Source organism: Equus przewalskii, chromosome 16 (genome assembly GCF_037783145.1).
Source record: "Equus przewalskii isolate Varuska chromosome 16, EquPr2, whole genome shotgun sequence".
Classification (NCBI taxonomy): Eukaryota; Metazoa; Chordata; class Mammalia; order Perissodactyla; family Equidae; genus Equus; species Equus przewalskii.
Genome location: NC_091846.1, coordinates 71,626,304 through 71,650,687, shown reverse-complemented (window position 1 = coordinate 71,650,687; position 24,384 = coordinate 71,626,304). Strand labels below are relative to the sequence as shown.

Here is a 24,384-nt window from a genome sequence, read left to right as displayed (position 1 = left end):
ATACTGAGTGAGACGTTTCCATATCTACCCCCTCTTTCCTGTCAATTGCCTGGTTGAAATTAGGCTTCCTGGAAGAGATCATCTCTGACTATGAGAGAAGGATAGCTTGAAAAGGTGAAATGTAGTGTTCCTCAAGATATGCAATAGCAACCTCCACTTCTGTCAAATAAGGAGGATAGGCTAAAATAAAATCTAAGTACAGTCATAACTATAATATTTAATGCCCTCATGAGCATGAAGCAAAACACAGTCAGCCCAGAAAAGACAGAAAGCAGACAGCAGACAGCAATACACTGTAGTGTGAGGTCTGACATGGTGCTTACTAGTAGAACATAGTGCTACGTTATTTTCAGAATAAAGCTCGCACATAAGTTATCAATTCCAAATTGACTAATGCATTGATGGAAATAAATTCGTATATAAATATTAATCAATAAAAGAGAAGGACAAAAAGAAGGGAAACTAAAGAAATATTTGATAATCAACATCAAAATACCAAAGTTAGTGCAGAGTAAGCAACTTTGACCAACATCCCAACAAGCTTAAAATAAGTGTGAACACTCTTTTAAAAATCTGCTTGAAGATATCAGAGCTAACAAGATAGGCAATATAACACAATGAGGTTAAACAAGTGTCAGAGGCCATTTTTCCCCAAGGTCCCTGGAATTGTGGGAGAGTAGAAAGGATTAGCTGTACAGTTGACAACTTTTTCAGGATGCAGTACAGTGATTGGAGCCTAGCACATAATAAAAAATAACCAAAAACTCAAGGATGCAAGACAACCTGAATGAAACCCAATCAGAGAAAAAAAGGCAATGGAATGAGATCCATTGTGGTTCCAGATGTTGGAGAGTCTATATTTTAAAATAAATAGTTACTATTTTCAAGAAGATCACAAATAAAATTGATATTTTCATCGAAAAACTGGACAATCTAAAAATAATGAAAATTCCAGAAGTAAAAGCTACAATAAGTGAAATTAGAAAGATATGAAGCAGTTTAGCACCAGAATAAATACAGCTGAATGAAAAGGAAATAGGTGAACTGATAGATAGAGAAGAAGAAAAGATTCACAATAGACAATGGAGAAAATATTATAGAAAATATACACGAGAATAGGCAACTTAGAAGTCACAATGAAAGGCCTAAAGTGTATGCAATTTGTGTTTGAGGAAAAAATGGGATAGAAGTAATATTTGTAAAGATAATGGCTGACAGTTTGTCAACACTGAGGAAAGATATTGAACAACATATTTAAAAATAATATGAAGCCCAAGTAAGATAAATAAAAAGGAAAGTGTATGTAAGCATTTCAAGTAAAATGCTGACAACCAAAGAGAAAATATTAAAATCAGCTAGATAGGGGAGAAAAGGCAAATTACTTTCAAAAAAGCAACAATAAGATATATAGCTAATTTCTCAACAAACACAATGGAATTCAGAAGAAAATAGAGTCACAGCTTCAAAGTGCTGAAAGTAAATGACTGCTAGAATAAAATATCCTGCAAGAATGGAGATGAAAATCAAAACTAAAAGAATTTTTTCTTGAAGGCTCTCATTAAAAGTAAAATGTTGTGTTGTTTTCAGGTAGAAAGAAAATTATCCCAGATGGAAGCTCAGAAATACAAAAAATAATGAAGAGGAACAAAATATTAAGTATTTGGATGACTCTAATGAATATTGACTATCAGATGAAAATAACTGTGTTTTTTTTACTAAGATAGAGAAATATAAACTTCGCAACATCAATAGCATACGACAGGAAGGGTTACTTGCACTATCTGGGGAAGAACAAAAGTAACAATAAAATTGGGTTTGATAATTCAGGGTACATATCGTCATTTCTAATGCAACCACTAAAATAAAAATAGTAACAATGGGTAAAACTCCCAACTTAACATGCAAAGGAAATGTAATAAAAGAAAATAATAAATCCAAAATAAGACTAGAAAGAAAGAAAAGAGACTATCAAGCATGTATTCAAATAGAAAGCATTTAGTATAATTAAATTTTAAACCCAAATATATAATAAATCACAATAAATGTAAGAGAAAGGAATTTTTGGAATAAATGAAACAAAATGAAACTCTAAGTTGCTACAAGAAAGACATTTTAAATATAAGGAAATAAAGATTTACAAATAAAAGGATACAAAAAGATAAACCATGCAAGCACGAACAAGAAAAAATTTATTGTAGTCATACTAATAACTGATAAAATTTACTTTATGAGAAAAAAGCATTACCAGAGATAGAAACATTTGTAATAATAAAAGTTTCAAGTCATTAAGAAGACATAATTCAAAATTTCTATAATTTAATAATTTGCCTCAAAATACATAAAACCAAAATTGACAGAACTTTAAGAAGATTTAAGTATATTCATAATTATCGTAGGATATTTTAACATACCTCTCTCTGTAATTAATTGAACAAGCAGGCAAAAAAATAGTGGAAATACAGAAGATTTGAGAAGCATGATTAATAGACCTGATTTAAATAACACTGTACTCAAAACTGCAGGATACACATTCTCATCAAGGGCATGAACATGGAGCATATGTGGACGCATAAAACAAATCTCAACAAATTTCGAAGGATTAAAATGAAACAAAATATGCTCTTTAATCACAATTCAAGCAAGAATTTTTAAAAAGATAGCTAGGAAACTATATACATTTGGCAATTAACAATATGTACTTCTAAATAAACCTTATATCAAAGAAGAAATTAAAATGAAAAGCAGAAAATATTTTTAGTTAATCAATATTAAAAACACAACCTGTCAAAACTTGTGGAATGTAATTAAAGCAATTCAGAGTGAAAATGCATCTACTAAAAGAGAATAAAATCATACAATCTAGTTATAGATCCATCTAAAGAGATGAGGAAATAGAGAAGTAAAATGGAGAACCTGACAAAAAATTTACAAAATATGAAAATTGCAGCCACTTTTATTCTTGCTTCATAGAATATTTGGAGTGCTTCTTTAAGTATTTAAAACAATTCACTAGTGAGGGGCCAGCCCCGTGGCCGAGTGATTAAGTTCGTGAGCTCCACTTGGGCAGCCCAGGGTTTTGCCAGTTTGAATTCTGGGCACAGACATGGCACTGCTCATCAGGCCATGCTGAGGAGGTGTCCCACATGCCACAACTAGAAGGACCCACAACTAAAAATGCACAGTTATGTACCTGGGGTGCTTTGGAGAGAAAAAGGAAAAATAAAATCTTTAAAAAATAATAATCATCATAATAATAGTTCATCAGTGAAACCATTTGGGCCTGGAGTTTTCTCTGTGAGATATTTGAATTACAAATTTAATTTATTTGATAGGTATAGAACTATTCATATTTTATATTTTTTCTTGAGTTAGTTTTGATAAATAATGTGATTTAAGGATGTGCCAATTTCATCTATGTTGTCTAATTTATTGGCATAAATGTTTTCATAATATTTCACCATTATCCCTTTAATGTCTACAGGATGAGTAGTGATATTGCCTCTTTCTTTGCTGATGTTTATTATTGAGGCTTTTTTACTTGATCAGACATTCTAGCTGTTTATCAATTTTGTTAATCTCTTAAAAGAACCAATTTAGTTTTCTCCATTGTTTTATTCTCTTTCATAAATATCTTGTTTATTAGTATTATTATTATTTACAGTATTTCTTCTTTATTATCTTCTTAAGATTAAAACTTAGATCATTGATGTTAAACCTTTCCTCTTTAATGTAAGTGTTTGAGGTTATTAACTTTCCACTGCTTTTGCTGCATTCTACCTTTTGATATTGTGGGATTCCTTTTTTATTTTTTTTTGAGGAAGACTGGCCCAGAGCTGACATCTGTTGCCAATCCTCTCCTTTTTTTTTCCTCCGTAAAGCGCCAGCACATAGTTGTATATCCTAGTTGCAAGTCATTCTAGCTCTTAGATATGGGATGGTGCCACAGCATGACTTAACGAGCGGTGCGTAAGTCCGCGCCCAGGATCTGAACCAGTGAACACTGGACTGCCAAAGCAAAGTGTGCAAAATTAACCACTTGACTGTGGGGCTGGCCCCTGATATTGCGTATTTTTAATTGCATGAATTTCAAAATATTTTTTCACTCTCTCCTGTGGTTTCTTCTTTGACCCATAGGTTATTTAGAATGTTTTTTAATTTCCAAATATTTGGAATTTTTCTAGCTGTCTTATCAGGATTTATTTATAATTAATTCTCTTGTGGTTAGAGAACATACTATAAAAGATTCGTTCTCCTGAAATTTGTTGACACATTTTTTGTCCTGTTATGTGATCTATCTTAACGAATGTTCTGTGTCCACTTGAAAAAAGTGTGTATTCTATTCTTATTAGGTATAGTATTCTAAAAATGTCAATTAGGTGAATATAGCGGATAATATTATTAAAATCTCATACATCCTTACTTAATTTTTGGCTACATGTTCTATCAATTACTGGGAAAGATGTTAAGAATTACCAAGTGTACTTCTGGATTTCCTCCTTTAGTTCTATTTTTGTTTTAGATATTTTGAAATTATTAGGTGCATACATGTTCGAGATTGCTACATCTCATGGATGAATGCAATCTTTATAATTATGAAATATTTCCTTTATTGGTAGCATTGCTCCTTTCCTTGAGTTTAGTTTAAATGATAGTAATAGAGCCACATCAGCTTCCTTATGCTTATTAGTCATATATCTTCCATCCTTTTACTTTCACCAATCTATGTTTTTGTATTATAGACTGAATGTTTGCATCCCCCTAAAATTCTATGTTGAACCCCTGACCCCCAGTATGACAGTATTTAAGTTTAGATGAGGTAATTAAGTTTAGATGAAGTCATGAGGGTGGGGTCCTAATGATAAGATTAGTGCCCTATAAGAAAAGGAAGAAACATGAAAGCACTCTCTCTCTCTCCATGAGCACACACTGAAGAAAGCCTATGCACACACACAGTATTTAAGCCACCAGGGTGTGGAATTTTGTTACAGCAGCCCAAACAAACTAAGATACTTTGTATTCAAACTACATCTTTTGTACATGGCACATACTGCATAAAATCTCAAACTACACTGAGATTGGTCAAAGTTTAATTTTTTAAAAAATAAGAAAGTTCCAGTTTTCTTTTACACCGCTTTTTAAGTGTTGGCATATACTACACAAACAGAAAAGTGCATTAAAAATATACTGTCCATTGAGGTGTCGAGTTGTGACCTGTAGCGACCGCAGTGTCCTAGGAAGGACTTGGGGGACCCAGGAGCCCTAGAAATGGTCACCTCCAAGTCCTGGCCACCGTGAATAATGCAGCAGTGAACATGGGGTGCACGTATCTTGATGCATTTGTCTTTTCAAGTTCCCGGGATAAACACCCAGCAGTGGACCAGCTGGCTCACCTGAGGACCGAAGAGCCTGTTTTCCAGTGTGTCCTCGCCTGAGCCACCCTCGTCTGTACTTGCTCCTTCTTGAAACTGAATCAGGGATTCCCTGTGCACACCTGCAACAAGTCGTCTTGCAGAAGCTGCGGGAAGAGCAGAGTCAGCCCAAAGTTAGCTTTCAATGCAAACGAGCGAGAAAGGACAGATTCCAGCCCGGCGGGTAAAGGTTCAGCATCGCGTGTCCAGTGCTTGAGTGCTTCCTGGTGGCTGTGCCGCAGCTTCTCTCAGCGTCTTACCTGTACTTGTCGTGGGGGTCGTAGGAAGGACTCGGGGGACCCAGGAGCCCTAGGAATGGACTCAGTGGCCGTTGAGGACGTGGCTGTGAACTTCACCCCAGAGGAGTGGGCTTTACTGGATCCTTCACAGATGAGACTCTACAGAGATGTGACGTGGGAAACCTTCAGGCACCTGGCCTCAGTAGAAAGCATATGGTAGGGAGAGTCTGTGAAAGCAAAGAGGGTAGTCAGTGTGGAGAAAACGTCAGCCTTCTTCCAAATCTCAGTCTGAACAAGAAAACTACAGGAGCTAAACCATGGGGATGCAGTGCATGTGGAAGAGTCTTCACACATCATTCATTGCTTGAAACGCACATTAGATGTCACACTGAACATACAACATATGAGTATCAAAAATATGGAGGGAAGCCACATCAATGTAAGGAATGTGGGAAAGCCTTCACTTACCTCACTTTAGTTCAATCACGTGAAAGAACTCATACTGGAGAGAAACCCTATGAATGTAAACAACGCAGTAAAGCATTCACTTGTTCCAGTTATCTTCGAGTACATGAAAGAATTCATACGGGAGAGAAACCGTATGGATGTAAGAAGTGCAGTAAAGCATTCACTTCGTCCAGTTATCTTCAAATACATGAAAGAACTCATACTGGAGAGAAGCCCTTTAAATGTAAAATATGTGGTAAAGCCTTCATTTCTACCATTTGTCTCTCAAGGCATGGAAGAACTCACACTGGAGGGAAACCCTACAAATGTAAAAAATGCGGTAAAGCTTTCACTTGTTCCAGTTCTCTTCAAAGACATGGAAGAATTCATACTGGAGAGAAACCCTATGAATGTAAAAGATGCAGTAAAGCATTCACTTTTTCCATGTCTCTTAGACTCCATGGAAGAACTCACACTGGAGAGAAACCCTTTGAATGTAAAATATGTGGCAAAGCCTTCGGTTATACTGCTTTCAAAACATGAAAGAAGTCACACAGCAGTGAAACCCCATGTATGTAAAATATGCAATAAAGTCTTCACTGCTTCCAGTTATCTTCAAATACATGAAAGAACTCACACTGGAGAGAAACCCTTTGAATGTAAACAGTGCAGTAAACATTCACGTTTTCCAAGTCTCTTGGAGTCCGTGAAAGAACTCACACTGGAGAGAAACCCTATGAATGTAAAATATGCAATAAAGTCTTCACTGCTTCCAGTTCTCTTCAGGTCCATGAAAGAAATCACAGTAGAGAGAAAACCTCATGAATGTCAGGAAAGTGAGACAGGCTTTACTTCTCGTGCAACCTTTTGATGATGTGCACACTAGAGGAAATACCACGTAGATATAAACAATTTGGGAAAGACTTTTGTCATCCCAGTTCTTCCTGAAGTCATGAAAGGACTCACTTGATAAAAACGTCTTGAATGTAAACAGCATGAGAAATTCTTCAATTGGCCTACATCCTTCTATGTGAAACTCCCACCAAAAAGAAATGAAAATCTAAGTCATGTGAAAAAGCTTCATGGAAATTAATTTGTATATGAGGTTGTGGAAAACTTTCAACATGACAGAGTTTTTATATAAGTAATAAATAGATTGTGTTTATCAAGCCTCTTTCCTAAAGTGCAACATTGGACTGTGGATTTCTATTAATTACTGCAGATACGAATATTGAGTTGAGATGATTCTGCTAGTCATCCTTCATAAATAGTAAATAAGATTCATAGGTAGTGCATTTCCCTGAAATCAGTTAATAATATTTTATCTTTAGTTTTTTTTAATAATGTTTTAATCATTCTGTGTTAGGGGGCTATTGAAAAGAGACAGTTTCTATTTGTTGTGATTTTCTTACTGGCCTTGTATTACACTTCCTGGATGAGCCTCATTCATTGTATATATTGTACATTTTCTAGAGAAAGTTCCCTTTGGTGGGTTGTGGGTTGAGGAGCCTGTTTTTATTTTCTGTACTATTAAACAGTTGGAAAAAAAAATATATATATATATATACTGTCCATTGAACAACAAAAACTGATTGTTTAGAAGTGACATCAGCATCATGGCAGAGTGAGCTTGCCCAGGACTCTCTCCCCTCCAACATACAAAAAAAGAGCAACCATATTCCAACAGAAAATGCCCCAAGAGTACAGGAATCTGTGGAGAGTCACGGCAGCCACAAGACAGAGGGCGGAGAGGCTGGAACCCCTCTCAGAGGAGCTGGAATGGGGTAAGAGAGAACTTTGCTCCCTCCCAAAAAGACTGGGATCGCTGCCACAGGAGGCTCTGTGAGGGAAGAAGTGGGGGAGTGTCATGCATCTGCAGGATCACCCAGGACTCCCTAGGGCCCTTGCAGCCTAGAGGAAAGGCCTCTAACGGGGCGAAAGCTTTCACACAAGGTGACCTCATCAAGCCAAGACCCCAGGGGACCAGATAGTGAGAGCTGATTGGGAAACCAGGGACTACATGCAGGAGAAAGCGCACCCCTCACCACCATGCCGCACCGCTCCATCTTGGCTGAAGGCAGAGGGCACAGAATATGCAGCTCTTGACTCCCATCTATTGGTGATAGGCTGTAACTGCAACTGAATAATAGCACAATGGGAAAACCCCGCTCTTCCAGCATGAGGTAGTTCATCAAAACTCCAGACCAGAGAGAAAACAATAAATATGCATAATTCTGTCCTGAGGACTCAGAAACAAGTAAACCAAATGACAGTGAATTCAGAATAGCTATCGTCAAAAAACTCAATGAGGTAAAAGAGAATATAGAGAGACAATTTAAAGAGTTCAGGAGCTACCTCACAAAAGAGATTGAAACTATAAAAAGAATCAATCAGAAGTACTAGAGATGAGAGACACAATGGAAGAGATCAAACAAAATATGGATTCCCTGAATGCTCGTGTGGATACCATAGAAGAGCAAATCAGCATAATCTAAGATAGACATGTTGAATTGCTCCAGACAGAGGAGGAGAGAAAACTGAGACTAAAAAGAAATGAAGAAAGTCTCCGAGAAATATCCAACTCAATGAGGAAATGCAACATAAGAATTACAGGTATCCCAGAAGGTGAAGAGAAGGAGAATGGAGCAGAAAGCGTGCTCAAAGAAATAATAGCAGAGAACTTCCCAAATCTAGGGAATGAGAGGGAAATGTGTGTGGAGGAAGCTTTCAGATCTCCTAGATTTGTCAATGTAAAAAGACCTACTGCAAGGCAGATAGCAGTAAAACTGGCAAAAAGGAATGACAAAGAAAGAATACTCAGCGCAGCAAGCAGAAGAAAATAACCTACAAAGGAAGCCCTATCGGACTTTCAGCAGATTTCTTTGCAGAAACCTTACAAGCTAGGAATATGAATGACATATTCAAAACTTTAAAAGGTGAAAATCTCCAGCCGAGAATACTCTATCCAGCAAAAATATCCTTCAGATACGAGGGAGAAATTAAATCTTTTCTAGACAAACAAAAGCTAAGGGACTTTATAGCCATGAGACCCCCCTCTACAAGAAATCCTCAAGAAGGCCCTCATACCGAAAAAAGAAAAAAAGAGAGAAAGGGGTTACAAAACACAGAGTAAGGAGACAGATAAAATCAGAATAAGATAGCAAATATTCAACTGTAACATTAGGCTAAAGGGAAGGAAAACAACAAAAACAAAGACAATCTTGTCACTTTAACCACAAACTCACAACACAAGTTGGAATAAGATATGAGAATAATAACTTAGGAGGGGAGGAGGAAAGGGGCTGAATCAGTTTGAACTAAGGAAATAAGAGGCCATCAGAAAATGGACTATGCTATGGTCGAGATTCTGAATACAAACTTCAGGGTAGCCGCTAAACTAAAAAGCAAAACACAGACACAAAGAATACATAAGGAAAACTAAGAAACACAGCATAAAAAACTGCAGAATGCGATGGGTAGAGCAAAACACACAGGATGAGAAATAAAGGAATTGCAGGAAAATCAGAAAACAAGTGATATAGTGACAGCATTAAGCCCTCATACATCAATAATCACCCTCAATGTAAATGGATTGAACTCTCCGACATTAAGACACAGAGTGGCAAGATGAATCAAACAACAATCTCCAACAATTTGTTGCCTCCAGGAAACACATCTCAGCTCCAATGACAAATACAGGCTCAGAATGAAGGGTTGGAAGACAATACTCCAAGCTAATGGCAAACAAAAGAAAGCAGGTGACACAATATTTATATCAGACAAAGTAGATTTCAAGATAAGACAGGTAAAGAGAGACCGAGAGGGGCAATATATAATGATCAAAGGGACACTACATTAAGAAGAAATAACGCTTATAAATATTTATGCACCCAACACAAGAGCACCAAAGTTCATAAAGCAACTATTAACAAACCTAAAAGAAGTTATCCAAAATAACACAGTAATAGTAGGGGACCTCCACACCCCACTCACATCATTGGACAGATCATCTAGACAGAAAATCAACAAGGAAACAGTGGAATTAAATGAAAAGCTAAAACAGTTGGACTTAATAGACATATATAGAACACTCCATCCAAAAACAGCAGAATGCACATTCTTCTCAAGTGCACATGGAACATTCTCAAGGATAAACCATATGTTGGGAAACAGGCAAGCCTCCATAAATTTTAAAAATTTGAAATAATAACAAGCATCTTCTCCAATCATAATGCGATAAAGCTAGAAATTAATTACAAGATAAAAGCCGAGAAAGGGACAAAGATGTGGAGACTAAACAATATGCTATTGAACAAGCAATGGATCATTGAAGAAATTAAAGAGGAAATCAAAAAATATCCGGAGACAAATGAAAATGATAACATGCCATACCAACTCATATGGGATACAGCAACAGCTGTATTAAGAGGGAAATTCATCACAATACAGGCACACCTTATCAAACAAGAAAAATTTCAAATAAGCAATCTCAAATTACACCTTACTGAATTAGAAAAAGAAGAATAAACAAAGTCCAAAGTCAGCAGGAGAGAAATAATAAAAATCAGAGCAGAAATGCTATTGGGAAAAAAAGCCAGTAGAAAGGATCAATGAAACAAAGAGCTGGTTCTTTGAGAAGATAAATAAAATTGACAAACCCCTAGCCAGACTTACAAAGGAAAAAAGAGAGAAACCTCAAATAAACAAAATCAGAAATGAAAGCAGAGAAATAACAACAGACTCCACAGAAATGCAATGGATTATAAGATAATACTATGAAAAACTATACGCCAACAAAATGGATAACCTAGAGGAAATGGATAAATTCTTAGACTCCTACAACCTCCCGAAGCTGAAGAAGAAGCAGACAATCTGAAGAGACCAATCACAAGGAAAATGATTGAAACAGCAATCAAAAACATCCCAAAGAATAAAACCCCAGGACCAGATGGCTTTCCTGGAGAATTCTACCCAACTTTCAGAGAAGATTTAATACTTATCCTTTTCAAGCTATTCCAAACAATTAGGGAGGATGGAACTCTTCCTAACACATTCTATGAGGTCAACATCACTCTCATACCAAAGTCTGACAAGGACAGCACAAAAAAGGAGAACTACAGGCCAATATTGCTGATGAACATAGACGCAAAAATCCTCAACAAAATATTGGCAACTCTAATTCAGCAATTCATCCAAAGGATCATACATCACGATCAAGTGGGATTCATCCCAGGGACACAGGGATGGTTCAACATCCACAAATCAATCAATGTGATACACCACATCAACAATTGAGGAATAAAAACCACATGATGATCTCAATAGATGCAGAGAAAGCATTTGACAAGATCCAATATACGTTTATGATAAAAACTCTTAACAAAACGGGGATAGAAGGAAATTACCTCAACATAATAAAGGCAATATATGACAAACCCACAGCCAACACCATAATCGATAGGCAAAAACTGAGCACCATCCCCCTGAGAACAGTAATGAGACAAGGATACCCACTATCACCACTCTTATACAACATAGTACTGGAGGTTTTGGCCAGAGCAGTTAGGCAAGAGAAAGGAATAAAAGGAACCCAAATAGGGAATGAAGTAGTGAAACTCTCACTGTTTGCAGACAACATGATTTATATATAGAAAACCCCAAAGAATCCATTGGAAAACTATTAGAAATAATCAACAACTACAGCAAAGTTGCAGGGTATAAAATCAACTTACATAAATCAGCAGCATTTCTATACTCTAATAACAAACTAAGAGAAAACGAACTCAAGAACACAATACCATTCACAATCTCAACAAAAAGAAATAAAATACCTTGGGGTAAATTTAACCGAGGAAGTGAAAGACCTATACAATGTAAACCACAAGACTTTCCTGAAAGAAATGGATGACAATGTAAAGAGATGGAAAGACATTCCATGCACATAGACTGGATGAATAAACATAGTTAAAATGTCCATACTACCTAAAGCAATATTCAGACTCAATGCAGTCCCAATCAGAATCCCAATGACATTCTTCACAGAAATTGAACAAAGAATCCTAAGATTCATATGGGGCAACAAAAAACCCTGAATTGCTAAAGCAATCCTGAGAAAAAAGAAGAAAGCTGGAGACGTCACAATCCCCGACTTCAAAACATACTACAAAGCCATAGTAATCAAAACAGCATGGTACTGGTACAAAAAGAGGTGCACAGATCAATGGAACAGAATTGAAAGTTCAGAAATAAAACCACACATCTATGGACAGCTAATCTTTGACAAAGGAGCTGAAGGCATGCAATGGAGAAAAGAAATTATCTTCAACAAATGGTGCTGGGAAAACTGGACAGCCACATGTAAAAGAATGAAAATTGACCATTCTTTTTCAGCATTCACTAACATAAACTGAAAATGTATCAAAGACCTAAAGGTCTTCTTATGAAACCATAAGGCTTCTAGAAGAAAATATAGGCAGTACACTCTTTGACATTAGTATTAAAAGGATCTTTTCAGATACCGTGTCTTCTCAGACAAGGGAAACAATAGAAAGAATAAACAAATGGGACTTCATCAGACTAAAGAGCTTCTGCAAGGCAAAGGGAAACAAAATTGAAACAAAAAACACCCCACCAATTGGGGAAAAATATTTGCAAGTCATATATCTGACAAAGGGTTAATCTCCATAATATATAAAGAACTCACACAACTCAACAACAAAAAATCAAAAACCCAATCAAAAAATGGGCAGGGGACATGAACAGACATTTCTCTAAAGAAGATATACAGATGGCCAATAGGCACGTGAAAAGATGCTCATCATCATAGATCATCAGGGAAATGCAAATCAAAACTACACTAAGATATCACCTTACACCCATTAGAATGGCAAAAATAACCAAAACAAAAAGTAACAAATGTTGGAAAGGTTGTGGAGAAAAAGGAACCCTCATACCCTGCCGGTGGGAATGCAAACTGGTACAGCCATTGAAAACAGTATGGAGATTTCTCAAAAAATTAAAAATAGAAACACCATATGACCCAGCCATCCCACTACTGGGTATCTATCCAAAGAACTTGAAATCAGCAACTCCGAAAGTTCCCATGCACCCCTATGTTCATTGCAGCATTATTTACAATAGCCAAGATGTGGAAGCAACCTAAGTGTCCGTCAACTGATGACTGGATAAAGAAGATATGGTATATATAAAAACACACACACACACACACACACACACACACACACACACACACACACACAATGGAATACTACACAGCCATAAAAAAGGATAAAATCGTCCCATTCACAACAACATGGATGGACCTTGAGGGTATCATGTTAAGCGAAATAAGCCAGATAGAGAAAGACAATCTCTGTATGACTCCACTCATATGTGGAAGTTAAACATGTAGACAAAGAAAACAGAATAGTGGTTACCAGGGGAAAGCGGGGTGGGGGGCGGGCACAAAGGATGAAGTGGTGTACCTACAACACGACTAACAAACAATAATGTACAACTGAAATTTCACAAGGTTGTTAACTATCATAATCTCAATAAAAAGTTAAAAAATATATATATACTGTCCATTGATTTTTCCACAAAGTGAGGATTTATTTAACCACTACTCAGGTTAAGAAAGGAAACATCGCCAGCACCCCAGGAGCCCTCTTGTGGACCCTTCCAAGCACCACGCCCTTCCTCTCTGCAAAGTTGACCTGATTTTCAAGGTAATCCCTTGCTTGTCTTTAAAACCTTGCCACGTAAGCATATCTCCCTGAAGACCAGAGTCTAGTTGTTCCTCCTTTTGCATTTTAAATAAAAGAAATGATGGACAACCGGTTTTTGTAATGGCAGAGTGGCTCAGGGTGAATTCATCCTCCTGCAGATGTCAATTATAAATTCTGGGGAAAACATTAAAAAGAACTGTTCAACGGTCTTGAATTACTACCAAAGGCAGGAAGAAATCAAAAAGGATTTGAACCTTGATAAAAGAGAACCACTCTGTGTGAAACCTATGATTACAAAGCTTTTCCCTGAAGGAAGCCATTCATCCATGCCGCATAGTATGGTGAAATTGAAACAAAAAGTCAGGGGCCAGCCCCGTGGTTCAGGGTTACGTTCACACGTTCCGCTTTGGCGACCCTAAGTTCTCCAATTCGGATCCCGGGTGTAGACATGGCACCACTTGGCAAGCCATGCTGTGGTCGGCATCCCACGTATAAAGTAGAGGAAGATGGGCACGGATGTTAGCTCAGGGCCAGGCTTCCTCAGCAAAAAGAGGAGGATTGGCAGCAGCTGTTAGCTCAGGGCTATTCTTCCTCAAAAAAAAACAAAAAAAAAACCAAAAAGTCATACAGATTTGTGATCCCAGAGAATAGAGTTTGAGATTGCCAGAGAATCTAAAAATTAAGGGAGAAATCCTAATAAGAAGGAAGATATAGGGAGTGCTCCCCAATTCTTCCTATAATCACCCCCCAAATCTTTGGATGACCCCTGTGCTCATGTTCAGGGATGACTTCAAGGGGAAAAGCAGAAAACAAGAGCTGAAAGTCTGAAAGAACTGCCCACTACAGAAGAAACAACTTTGCATTTGAGTTCTTCCAGATTAGAGGGGTTTTGTAAATACCTCAGGTTTCCATCAAAATCAAAGCAGGGCTACGCTTCAGGAATAAAATTGATGTCTCGGGACCGAGAGTCCAGCCATAAGACTAGACTAAGCGCAAAACCAAGAGGCTCACCCTTGCAAAGTGAGAAGCCCGTACAAGTTGCACGTAATAAGTCAGTAATTTAAGTGCCTGCTGGGTCAATAAACAACACTTTTCAAAGACTCCATAACTAGGGCTCCTGCAATGTATAACAGACAATACACAGTATGCATGTAAGACGTGAGGAAACAGGAAAATGTGACTCATAGCCAAGAGAAAATGTAATGAGGTCTAGAAACAGATCTCAAAATGTAACATTTTGGTTCAAAAAATAAAGTCCAGCATTCTCCCCAGCCCCCTCCCCCAAAAAACCATTGTTTCTTGGGAAACAAAGAAGTTGAGATACATAACTAAAAGCTAAGAATTTCAACGTGTAGTATTAAAGATAAGGAAAAGAAGACTCTAGATTCTGTTGCAGCAGGGTTCCTAAACCTGTTCTCAACCACCATCCATTCTTATTCCCATAAGGAGGAGGCAATGTCCTAAAACTGGTACCTAATATTCTGAAATAAGGAAGCAAGCAAGCTCAAGTGATATCTTTATATTTTTTATATCCAGATTCTTTTCTAATCAGGAGAAAGAGGTGGATGTGAGGATATGAACCACATGGGCCTGTGTCAATGTGTTTATTTTAAGTACAATTGAACTGGGGAACAACTCAAAGTTAAAGGATAGACTATGCCTTCCTCAAGAGGTGCAACACATTCTGGCAAGGATATTTAGCAAAATCTGGAAAGGAAACAGAACCCAGGTATTTTAATGCATCACTTCCCCCAAGTCCTCCTGTACCTTAAGGATCACAAAACCTTTAACAATACTAACTCAAAAACTCTCTCTCAGAGAATTAAAGAAAAATATGCCAGATAAAGTATCTAAAGGTAAATAAAAAATCAGCAAAATTACATGAGAGGAAATATAAGATATGGACTCCTGAAGATTCATACTCAAACATGAGTAAAATATGAAGAAATGGCATATTAAAGATACAAATGTGAGAGGATTGGAGGAAAGAAGAAAGAAGTGAAAGGAAAGTATAAAGAGAGAAAGAAAAAGGAAGGAAAGGAGAAGAACAGTACGTGCAAGACACAGATGAAGAACCGATTCTGGAAGAAAATCGAACTCAAGGAACAGAATGAAATTCCGTGTGAGCACTTCCCACTTTAGAATAACTAAAAACAAATTCAATAAAATAAAATTTAACAGACTAAAAATACAGAATTAGGTGAAAATGGATATTGCAGAACTGAGGAAACGATTTGAAGACAAAAATATATCACTTCCGTGGTAAAAAAATAATTCGGAAATGACAAGGAATCAAGCAGATACATAAAAGACTTGAGATAATCGTTATAAATGAAACAGAAGGAGGAAAAGATATTTTTAAAATTATAGAATAGATAACAGAAATGAGGGCCAATACAGTTAATCCAAATTAAATTTTGATTTTTTTCTTAAATATAAAAGCTAAAATATGAAACAAGGTAAGTACACAGAGATAAAATATAAGAAAATTTTCTTGACATAAGAGGAATATTTGAGTCTAAACATGAAGAGTATATAGTGTTCCAAGATATGTCAATATAGTATGACCAACCCAGAGATATGTTCTGATTAGATTTCTGAACTTCAAAGGCAAAGAATAAATTCTTCAAGTTTTCAGATAGAAAAAAAAAATTACTGCTTATACAGAGGAAAAAAATAAGCCAGTCTCAGACTTCCCCACAGCAACATTTAGTGCCAGAACACAATATAGTAATGGCATAAAGGTCTGAGGAAATAACGTAAAATAAGAATATTTTAGTATTTAAATATTTAATAAAATAAGAAAATTTAGTAAATTACCTTATTTAATAAAATAAGAATAAGAAACAACCCAGTCAAGTCGTTATTCCAATAGGAAGGCAAAAAGATAGACGTTCCCAAACAGGAACCATAGGGAATGTAAACACCATGAGCCTTTCTAGATAAAGCTAATCAATGCAACACACACAGTTAAAAAGAAAAATCAAAATCAAAAAAAACATAAAAGAAGAACTCAAAAATAGAGAAGTCATCTGTGGTGAATTAAAATAGGCCACAATTTTTTTGTCATTCTTCTCAGTGAAAGGTGGACTTTTTTCCTCTGCCTGGAATCTACAGTAGAAACAGCACTGTGGCAGTTCCAGACCTAGGCTTTAAGAGAACCGGCAACTTTTGGGATGCTCTCTCAGAACCCAAGCACCATGCCGTGAGAAGTCGTAGCCATGCAGAGAGGCAACCTGTAATTGCTCCAGTCAATAGCCCCAGCTGAGCTTCCAGCCAACAGCCAGCATCAACTGCCCGCACACGAGTGAGCTACCTTATATGTTCTAGTCAACCATGGAATCATGGGCGATAATATCATGGTTATTGTTTTAAATCACTAAGCTTTGGTACTTTGTTCCACAGCATTAGGAAACTAAAACACTAATATAGAAAGATTGATAGTAAGCACTAAATCCATTTTAAAAGACTAAACAGGGGCCGTCCGGTGGCACAGCAGTTAAATGCACACATTTCACTTTGGTGGCCCAGGGTTCGCTGCTTCGGATCCTGGGTGCGGACATGGCACCACTTGGCAAGCCATGCTGTGGTAGGCGTCCCACATATAAAGTGGAGGAAGATGGGCACAGATGTTAGCTCAGGCCTAATCTTCCTCAAAAAAAAAAAAAAGACTAAACATCTGTGAAAATTATAGTTATGAAGCAGAATGTAAATATTATAATGATTGCAATGAGAAAAAGAATATCATAACTAATAATGGCTCCCATTTCACCTTGAGCATAAGCCAAAGTCCTTACAATGGCCTGTAGGACTCTACTTGATTGGCCTTTCTGTCCTGTAAACATCTGTCCTCTTCCATTAGTCTCCTCTTGACTCTCTCCACTCCAGCCATGCTGTCCTCCTCGCTGATTCTAGAACTTCCAGGCATGCCCTTCGGGATTTAGTCTAGCTTTCCAGTGCCTAGAATGGTTATCCCAGATATCTGACTCCACCCACCTCTTCTCTGCAATCTTGCCTTCATGATGAGTTATTTAAGAATACAACCTTCTCTCACTCCCACACCTGGCACTCCTGCTCCTACTTACTCATTATTTGTCTGTTTTTATTTATTAAGTTATTCTCATGTTTTCCTTATCTTTATTTATTTTCTGTCTCCCCCTGAATATACTATAAACTCCACAAAGCAAGAATCCATTTTAGTGTCCATTGTATTTACTGATGAGTCCCAAACACCTAGAACACTTCCTGGCCCATAGTTGGTTCTCACCATATGTGAATTAATACAATTTAGAAGCTGGAAGTCAGGCAGGGAAGAAATGTGGCAATGTCGATTTTCTTATCTTTTTTTGCCAAGGAGGACACACTGCATGAAATTCAATAGCACTTGTAAATGCATCTCACATCTTATGCTTTCCATAGAAGCCTCTCTATATCTATCTGAAGTTCTATAATTCCTTTGATATTTTTCTGTCAAACTCATATGAAATAATTTTAATACATCTAATTTTTACAAGAGTTCACATACATGGTCCCATTTTTGTAAGCTTATCTCTTTCTACGCAGACAGAAAGACCTTACCCTTCCCTCCATTTATCTGCATAGGAACACATCTGCATTGACCCTCACTTCACATAACACAGGAATTTCTAGGGGCTGATATTTGGATTTTTTTTACTTCCTTCTTTGAACTTCTTTGCATTAATTGAATTTTTATAATAAATATTTATCAGTTATAAAAATTATAAAGTTAAATTTAAAAGATAAATTACTGCTTAGTGAGGTGTCTCTCCCTAAATAACCCAAAAGTAGCTCGTATTCAACATATATCCAAAAAAAAAGGAAAAAATGACTCACCTTATCCTTTTTATCCCAAGCTTGTTTTCTTCAGCTTCATCAAGGATAAGTCATGCTTATCAAATTGCAACTTGAAATTTAAATCTATCTTTGATTCCTTCTGTCTTAACAAGGCACCTAGTTATCAAATGCTCTTTGTTTCTAGTTTTAATCAGTGTCTCAAATCCATTTCTGTTTCTCAATTCCATTGCCGTGATCAAAAGCCCTATACAGAAAGAAGTCCCGATTCCTTCCCACATCACTCAGATGTTGGAGAGTCTGTCCTTCAGCCTGTCCTACCTCAGTCGCTATATCTTCCCAGCCTCAATACCCACCTTCCTTTCTTAAAATCCCAGACAACTGCCCTATTTTTAGACTTCCCTGTATTTCACTGATTTTGTTTTCTTCTCTCTCAGTGTTTAACAAAGCTCCCTCTGAAAAGCCAAACCTGTCTCAGAAGTATGGAGGAAAACAAGGAAAGATTGTCTGTCCACTTTTTTGTCTTAGTTTTCCCCAACCTAGAAGATTGAAAGGAGGTAGAGTACGCGGAGATGGTGAAGAGATGGTGAAGGTGATACTCAGAAGGAGCCAAAGGGAGAATTAAATCTGAAAAAGAAGGCACAACTAAAGAGCACATTCCAGTGTGGCTTCATCCATTCGATCAGCCTTCCCTGCCTCTTGGAAAGGTCTGTTACCAGAAACCCATTGTTCTGGTTTGGGAAGGTACATGTTTTATGAGAGAGGTTATTACCCTGAACTTTGTTTTCCAAAGTAGCATTGACCATGGGCCTCCTAACATGAGTGACATACAATTGGTATGCAGTGGCCAAGCCCCTGATCCCCTCAGAGGTCCTGCCATCTTTCAAATTTAGCATCATTTTGAGAGCATTTACTTCATTAAGAGTTGTGTTAGTTTGTTAGGCTGCCACAACAAAATACTACAGACTAGGCAGCTTAAACAACAGAAATTTATTTTCTCACAGTTCAAGAGGGTAGAAGTCCAAGATCAAGGTGTAGGTAGGTTTGGTTTCTTCTAAGACCTCTCTCCTTGTCTTGCAGACAGCCATCCCCTTTCTGTGTCCTCATATGGTCTTTGAACTCCTGGTATCTCTCATCGTGTTCCAATTTCTTCTTCTTATAAGAGCACCAATCAGATTGGATCAGTACCCACCTGAATGACCTCATTTTAAGTTAATCACTTCTTTAAAGACCTTATCTCTGAATATGATTGCCTTATGAGGTACAGGGATTAGGGTTTCAACATATTCACTGGAGGAGGAGAGGAGACATGCATCAGCCCCATCTGGGGCAATTCCTATAAACTCACAGGAAACGTATCTGATTGGCTTGAAAATTACAGCAGATAAGCAACTGTTTTTCCTAGGTTGTATTACGTAACAAAAGCCCCCCAGGTATCAGTGGTTTATAACATCAAGGTTTACCTCTTTACATATAGTGGCTGTAGTCAGCTGTTGCTCTGCTCCATGCGTTTTACTCATTCAAGGAACAGATAAAGGAGCAACTCTTACCTAGGACTTGCCATTCCCATGGCAAAGGGAAAAGGGGGGAAAATGTGGTGTAAACACACAATGACTCTCGAGAGTTTCTGCTTGGAAGTTCCATGTACATCACTATCAACTAACATTTACTTGATCAAAGCAATGCACGTGCCTTTGACACCCAAGCTTAACAATGGGGTACCTCCTTGAAGAGGGAAGTGCCGCAAGTCAATTTCAACAGGCGTGGCTGTGTAATCCCATCACAAAGGACTAGGAAGCAATTAACTGAGAGCAAAAATACAATCTACCACAAAGTATGTCAAGGATTCCTAGAATGTACTGTTCATCAAGAATCTAAATGCAAAGTCAAAAATGTAAGGAATGAAAGTTTTATCAAGTTCACAAGAGACAACAGGAGATACTGGCAAAATGCATGACTCACTTTTCCACTTTAAGATTATGAGTTATAAATGAACCAAAAAGAACACAAGCATTGACTCTATAAGGAGGATTTGCTTGAAGGTTTACTAGAATTGAGTAACCAAAAAGTCCTTTACTAAAGGTTCGCAGAGATTAGTGTTCTTAGACATTTAGAAAATGTTTGATTGACAACAACAAAATTACTAAGCTATGGGATGGTTAACAGAACCAATCCTTGTTAAACGATGAGACTGAAATATCCACCTCCCTACCTCCCTCCGGGTCCTTCTCCCCTCCAGACCCCCACTTCTACCTCCCACTTTATTCTCCCACCTCATCATCTCCAGTCTTATCTTCCTTTCTCTTGCCTTGTCTAGGCAGGGACGTGTATCTCTCCCCAGTCTGTTTTTACCAGAACAGAGTGGGTCTTTTTTTTAACTTTATATTGAGGTATGGCATCTTTGCATCCTCTTTCAGTCTCCACTCTCTCGCACTCCAAAGGTAATGGCCATCCTGACTTCCAACACCATACATTAGTTTGGCCTGTTTTTGTATCTGCTCTTGTGTGTCTGGCTTCTTTCACTCAGCATTAGCTTTGTCGTGGTCGATCATTCATCCTAACCAATGTATAGAATTATGTTGTGTGAATAGATCACAATATATTCACCCATTCTACTCCTGATGGACATTTGGATAGGTCCCAGGTTGGAGATATTATGAGTGGGGCTCCTATGAACATTCTAGTTCACATCTTTTGGGGAACTCTATTTATGGACTTATTTAGATCTATACCTAGGACTGGAATGTCTGATCATAGGGCATGAGTATATTTAGCTTTAATAGTTTTCAAAAGTGGTTGTACCATCCTCCAGACTTCTAAGAAGCCTTAGCATTCATTCATAAAAGCCTTAACAGTTGGCACAAAAGAATTCCCAAAAGAAGCAGACCTAGTACTCAGATCTCCTGATTCCAAGTCCAGCAGTTTTTACATGCGGTGGATTCCAAACCCACCACACTACCTTCCTCTCCGCGGTACTCTGCTGCCATTTTCCTTTAATGCCACTCAGATGAATGCGCAGCTTGTCGTTCACGGGCTCTTCTCCCAAGGGTATTTTTGCCTCAAAGAGGGTCAGTGGAGACTCCAAATAATAACTCTCATTGTGGGACTTTCAGGTTCTTTAACAATTCAGTCCACAGGAAAGAATGGGATAAAGGAGAGAGGGAGATCATTTCAGTCAGAGGGAACTGTTCACAGAATCACTCAAATCGCAAATGACTGTTGATCTGAAGACAGCCGTCCCTGACGAAACACAATAAGAAGTAGAAAGCTGGCTTTCATCATGTGAACTTTAGGGCAAACACCTTGGAAAGCTATTAAACCCTCACTTCTCCAAAGTGGTACACCGGACCAAAGGGAAGCCTGAGCAGTCGAATTAACCCACAACCCACTGTGTCTCCACTCAGGAGCCAGGAGCAGGAATCTGCTGCTGATTTCCTGACGATCGCCTGTACCTAAGCCCAGGGCCTCGAGAAACTGAGCAGAAGAGATTGAGAAAGATGACAATGGAAATCAAGCCCCAACCTCCTGACGGCGCACTCAGGTGCGCATCTGTTCCCCGATTCTGTGTTGTAATTAACGAGGGTGGTTTTTACATATTTAGATATTTTTCATTTATCCTGGTCTGATGCCTGAATTTGAATGCAGCTGAAGTTAAGGGTATTAATTAATTGTGAATCACTCCAATACTTGAATATAAGTCCTCTCGAGCCTAATGTGCAAATTTATGTAAAAACAATGTGAAAATTAGAAATGCATTGGCACATTTTTTTAACCAGAACCGTAGCACTTTGTCTAGTCAAACAGACTGCTCATTTGCAAGTTGTCTATATGCAAAGCATTCTGCCCCTGGGAGCCTCAAATCTCCTTAGCAGTTGTGTCATCTGAAATTTGAGAAGAGCTTTGTTCTGAACCTGCTTTCTGCTCTCTTCACTTTCTCCTCTCTGCTTCCAGCAGTGTGGACAAAAGGCTCAGTACAATTTTCACCTGGCAACCCCAAGCATGGCCAGAACATGAAACCCAGCCTGGGAAAAGTCCGAATCACCCCCCCTAACCTGCAGCCCTCAACTTTCCCATAGCAGACCAGACCCGGTGAGGTAAAAAGAGGCTCTCAGGTATCATTTGGGGTTAAAGCAGAGCAGCTGCTTTGAAAGCCGATCAACACGGCGTTCGAGGCAGACTCAGGATTCTGCAGGTCTGCACTCGGCCTCACCCAGGCCTAGGGAGAAGAGCCAGTGCTGACAGGTGCCAAGGTGCAGCAGCAGGGGGAGTATTCGGCTCATCTGCCCTTGTCTGGCTGGCGTTTGAGCCAAGAAGTGGGCCAGAGGTCAGGAGATGCGTGGAAGGGGCCAGCAGGGCAAGGCCAAGTCATTCCACGCCCAAGAGTCAGAGGGGAGCCCCTATGGGGATTACCCAGCTAATCATTTCACTGTGGGAGTGAGAAGGGTGATAGAAGAGACAGGAAGATCTCCCAGGAACTGGCAGGCAGCCAGGGAGAGCTGATGGCAGCCCACCCTACAAGGAAAGGCAGGCGGTGGAGGTGACAGCTGACGAGGAGCACTCCTGGGATGGGAGCTGCACCAGCGATGGGTGGGTGTGAATCATTATCACCTCGAAGGAGATGGCTCAGGGTTTTTCCAGCAGCTCAGTTCCAGGTTAAAGGGACATCAGCCCTAGGCCCCCAGCAGTTGGGACAATTGGCTCAACTGACTGCTGTGCTTGGTGGCCCACTCCACTGCCCACAGCTCGTATTTCCTCAAGTTATGAAAAAGGTTAATTTTCCATACTGAGTTGCTCTGGAGATGCTGCTTTCAATTGTGACCAGTAAGTTCAGTTTTTACCAGCTTGGGTACAATTGTTGACATCCTGACATTGGTATTCTAAAACCTTGATACTCCAGCATCATCACTATCAATTCTGAGCCTGTCAGAAACGCAGACATCTAGGGCCCACTCCAGACTTGCAGAATCAGAATCTGCATTTTAACAAGCGCTCCAGGGGATTCAGGTGCACGCTGAGTTTTGAGAAGCTGTGTTCTAAGGTATTTCTCTAAATCTCCGCCAAGCCAAACTGAGTTTCAGTATTTCCAGTTAGCAGCTGAGTAACTTTGAATAAAGCACTTCATTTCCTTGACCCTCAAGTCCTCATCTGTGAAATGGGATACTAGTCCTACTTAATTTAAGATGACTAAATTGAACAATAAATTAGAATTTATCCTATAAATTGTGAATCATGATCAAAATATTCCGTTTTTTTTTTTTTTTGAAGATTGGCACCTGAGCTAACAACTGTTGCCAATCTTCTTTTTTCCCTTCTTCTCCTCAAAGCCCTCCAATACATAATTGCATATTCTAGTTGCAGGTCCTTCTGGGTGTGCTCCATGGGACGCCACCTGAGCATGGCCTGATGAGTGGTACCATGTCCATGCCCAGGATCCAAACCAGTGGAACCCTGCGCCGCCAAAGCGGAGCGCATGAACTCAACCACTGGCCACGGGACCAGCCCCTTCAGTTCTATTCTTATGCTGCATCTGGACTCAATAATTGGATTATAACCTTCTGAGAACAGGAACAATCTCTCCTCTACCTCTTTCTTATCTTCCCTATACACCAAGTGCAGTGTTCTGCCCATAATGAGGTTGACGATTAAACATTTACAAAAATCAACCTCCCTTCAAACCTCTGACTGTGCTCCCCTTTCAAAATATTCTAATTTCAGTTCCTGACTCTAAGCACAAAGAGCTCCTTTGACCTA

General features: G+C 38.5%; 1 pseudogene; it reads left to right on the top strand.

The window, feature by feature from the left end:
* Nucleotides 1-5,602: 5,602 nt before the first annotated feature.
* LOC139076526 (zinc finger protein 709 pseudogene) lies at nucleotides 5,603-6,934 on the top strand (annotated as a pseudogene).
* The last annotated feature ends 17,450 nt before the right edge of the window (nucleotides 6,935-24,384 follow it).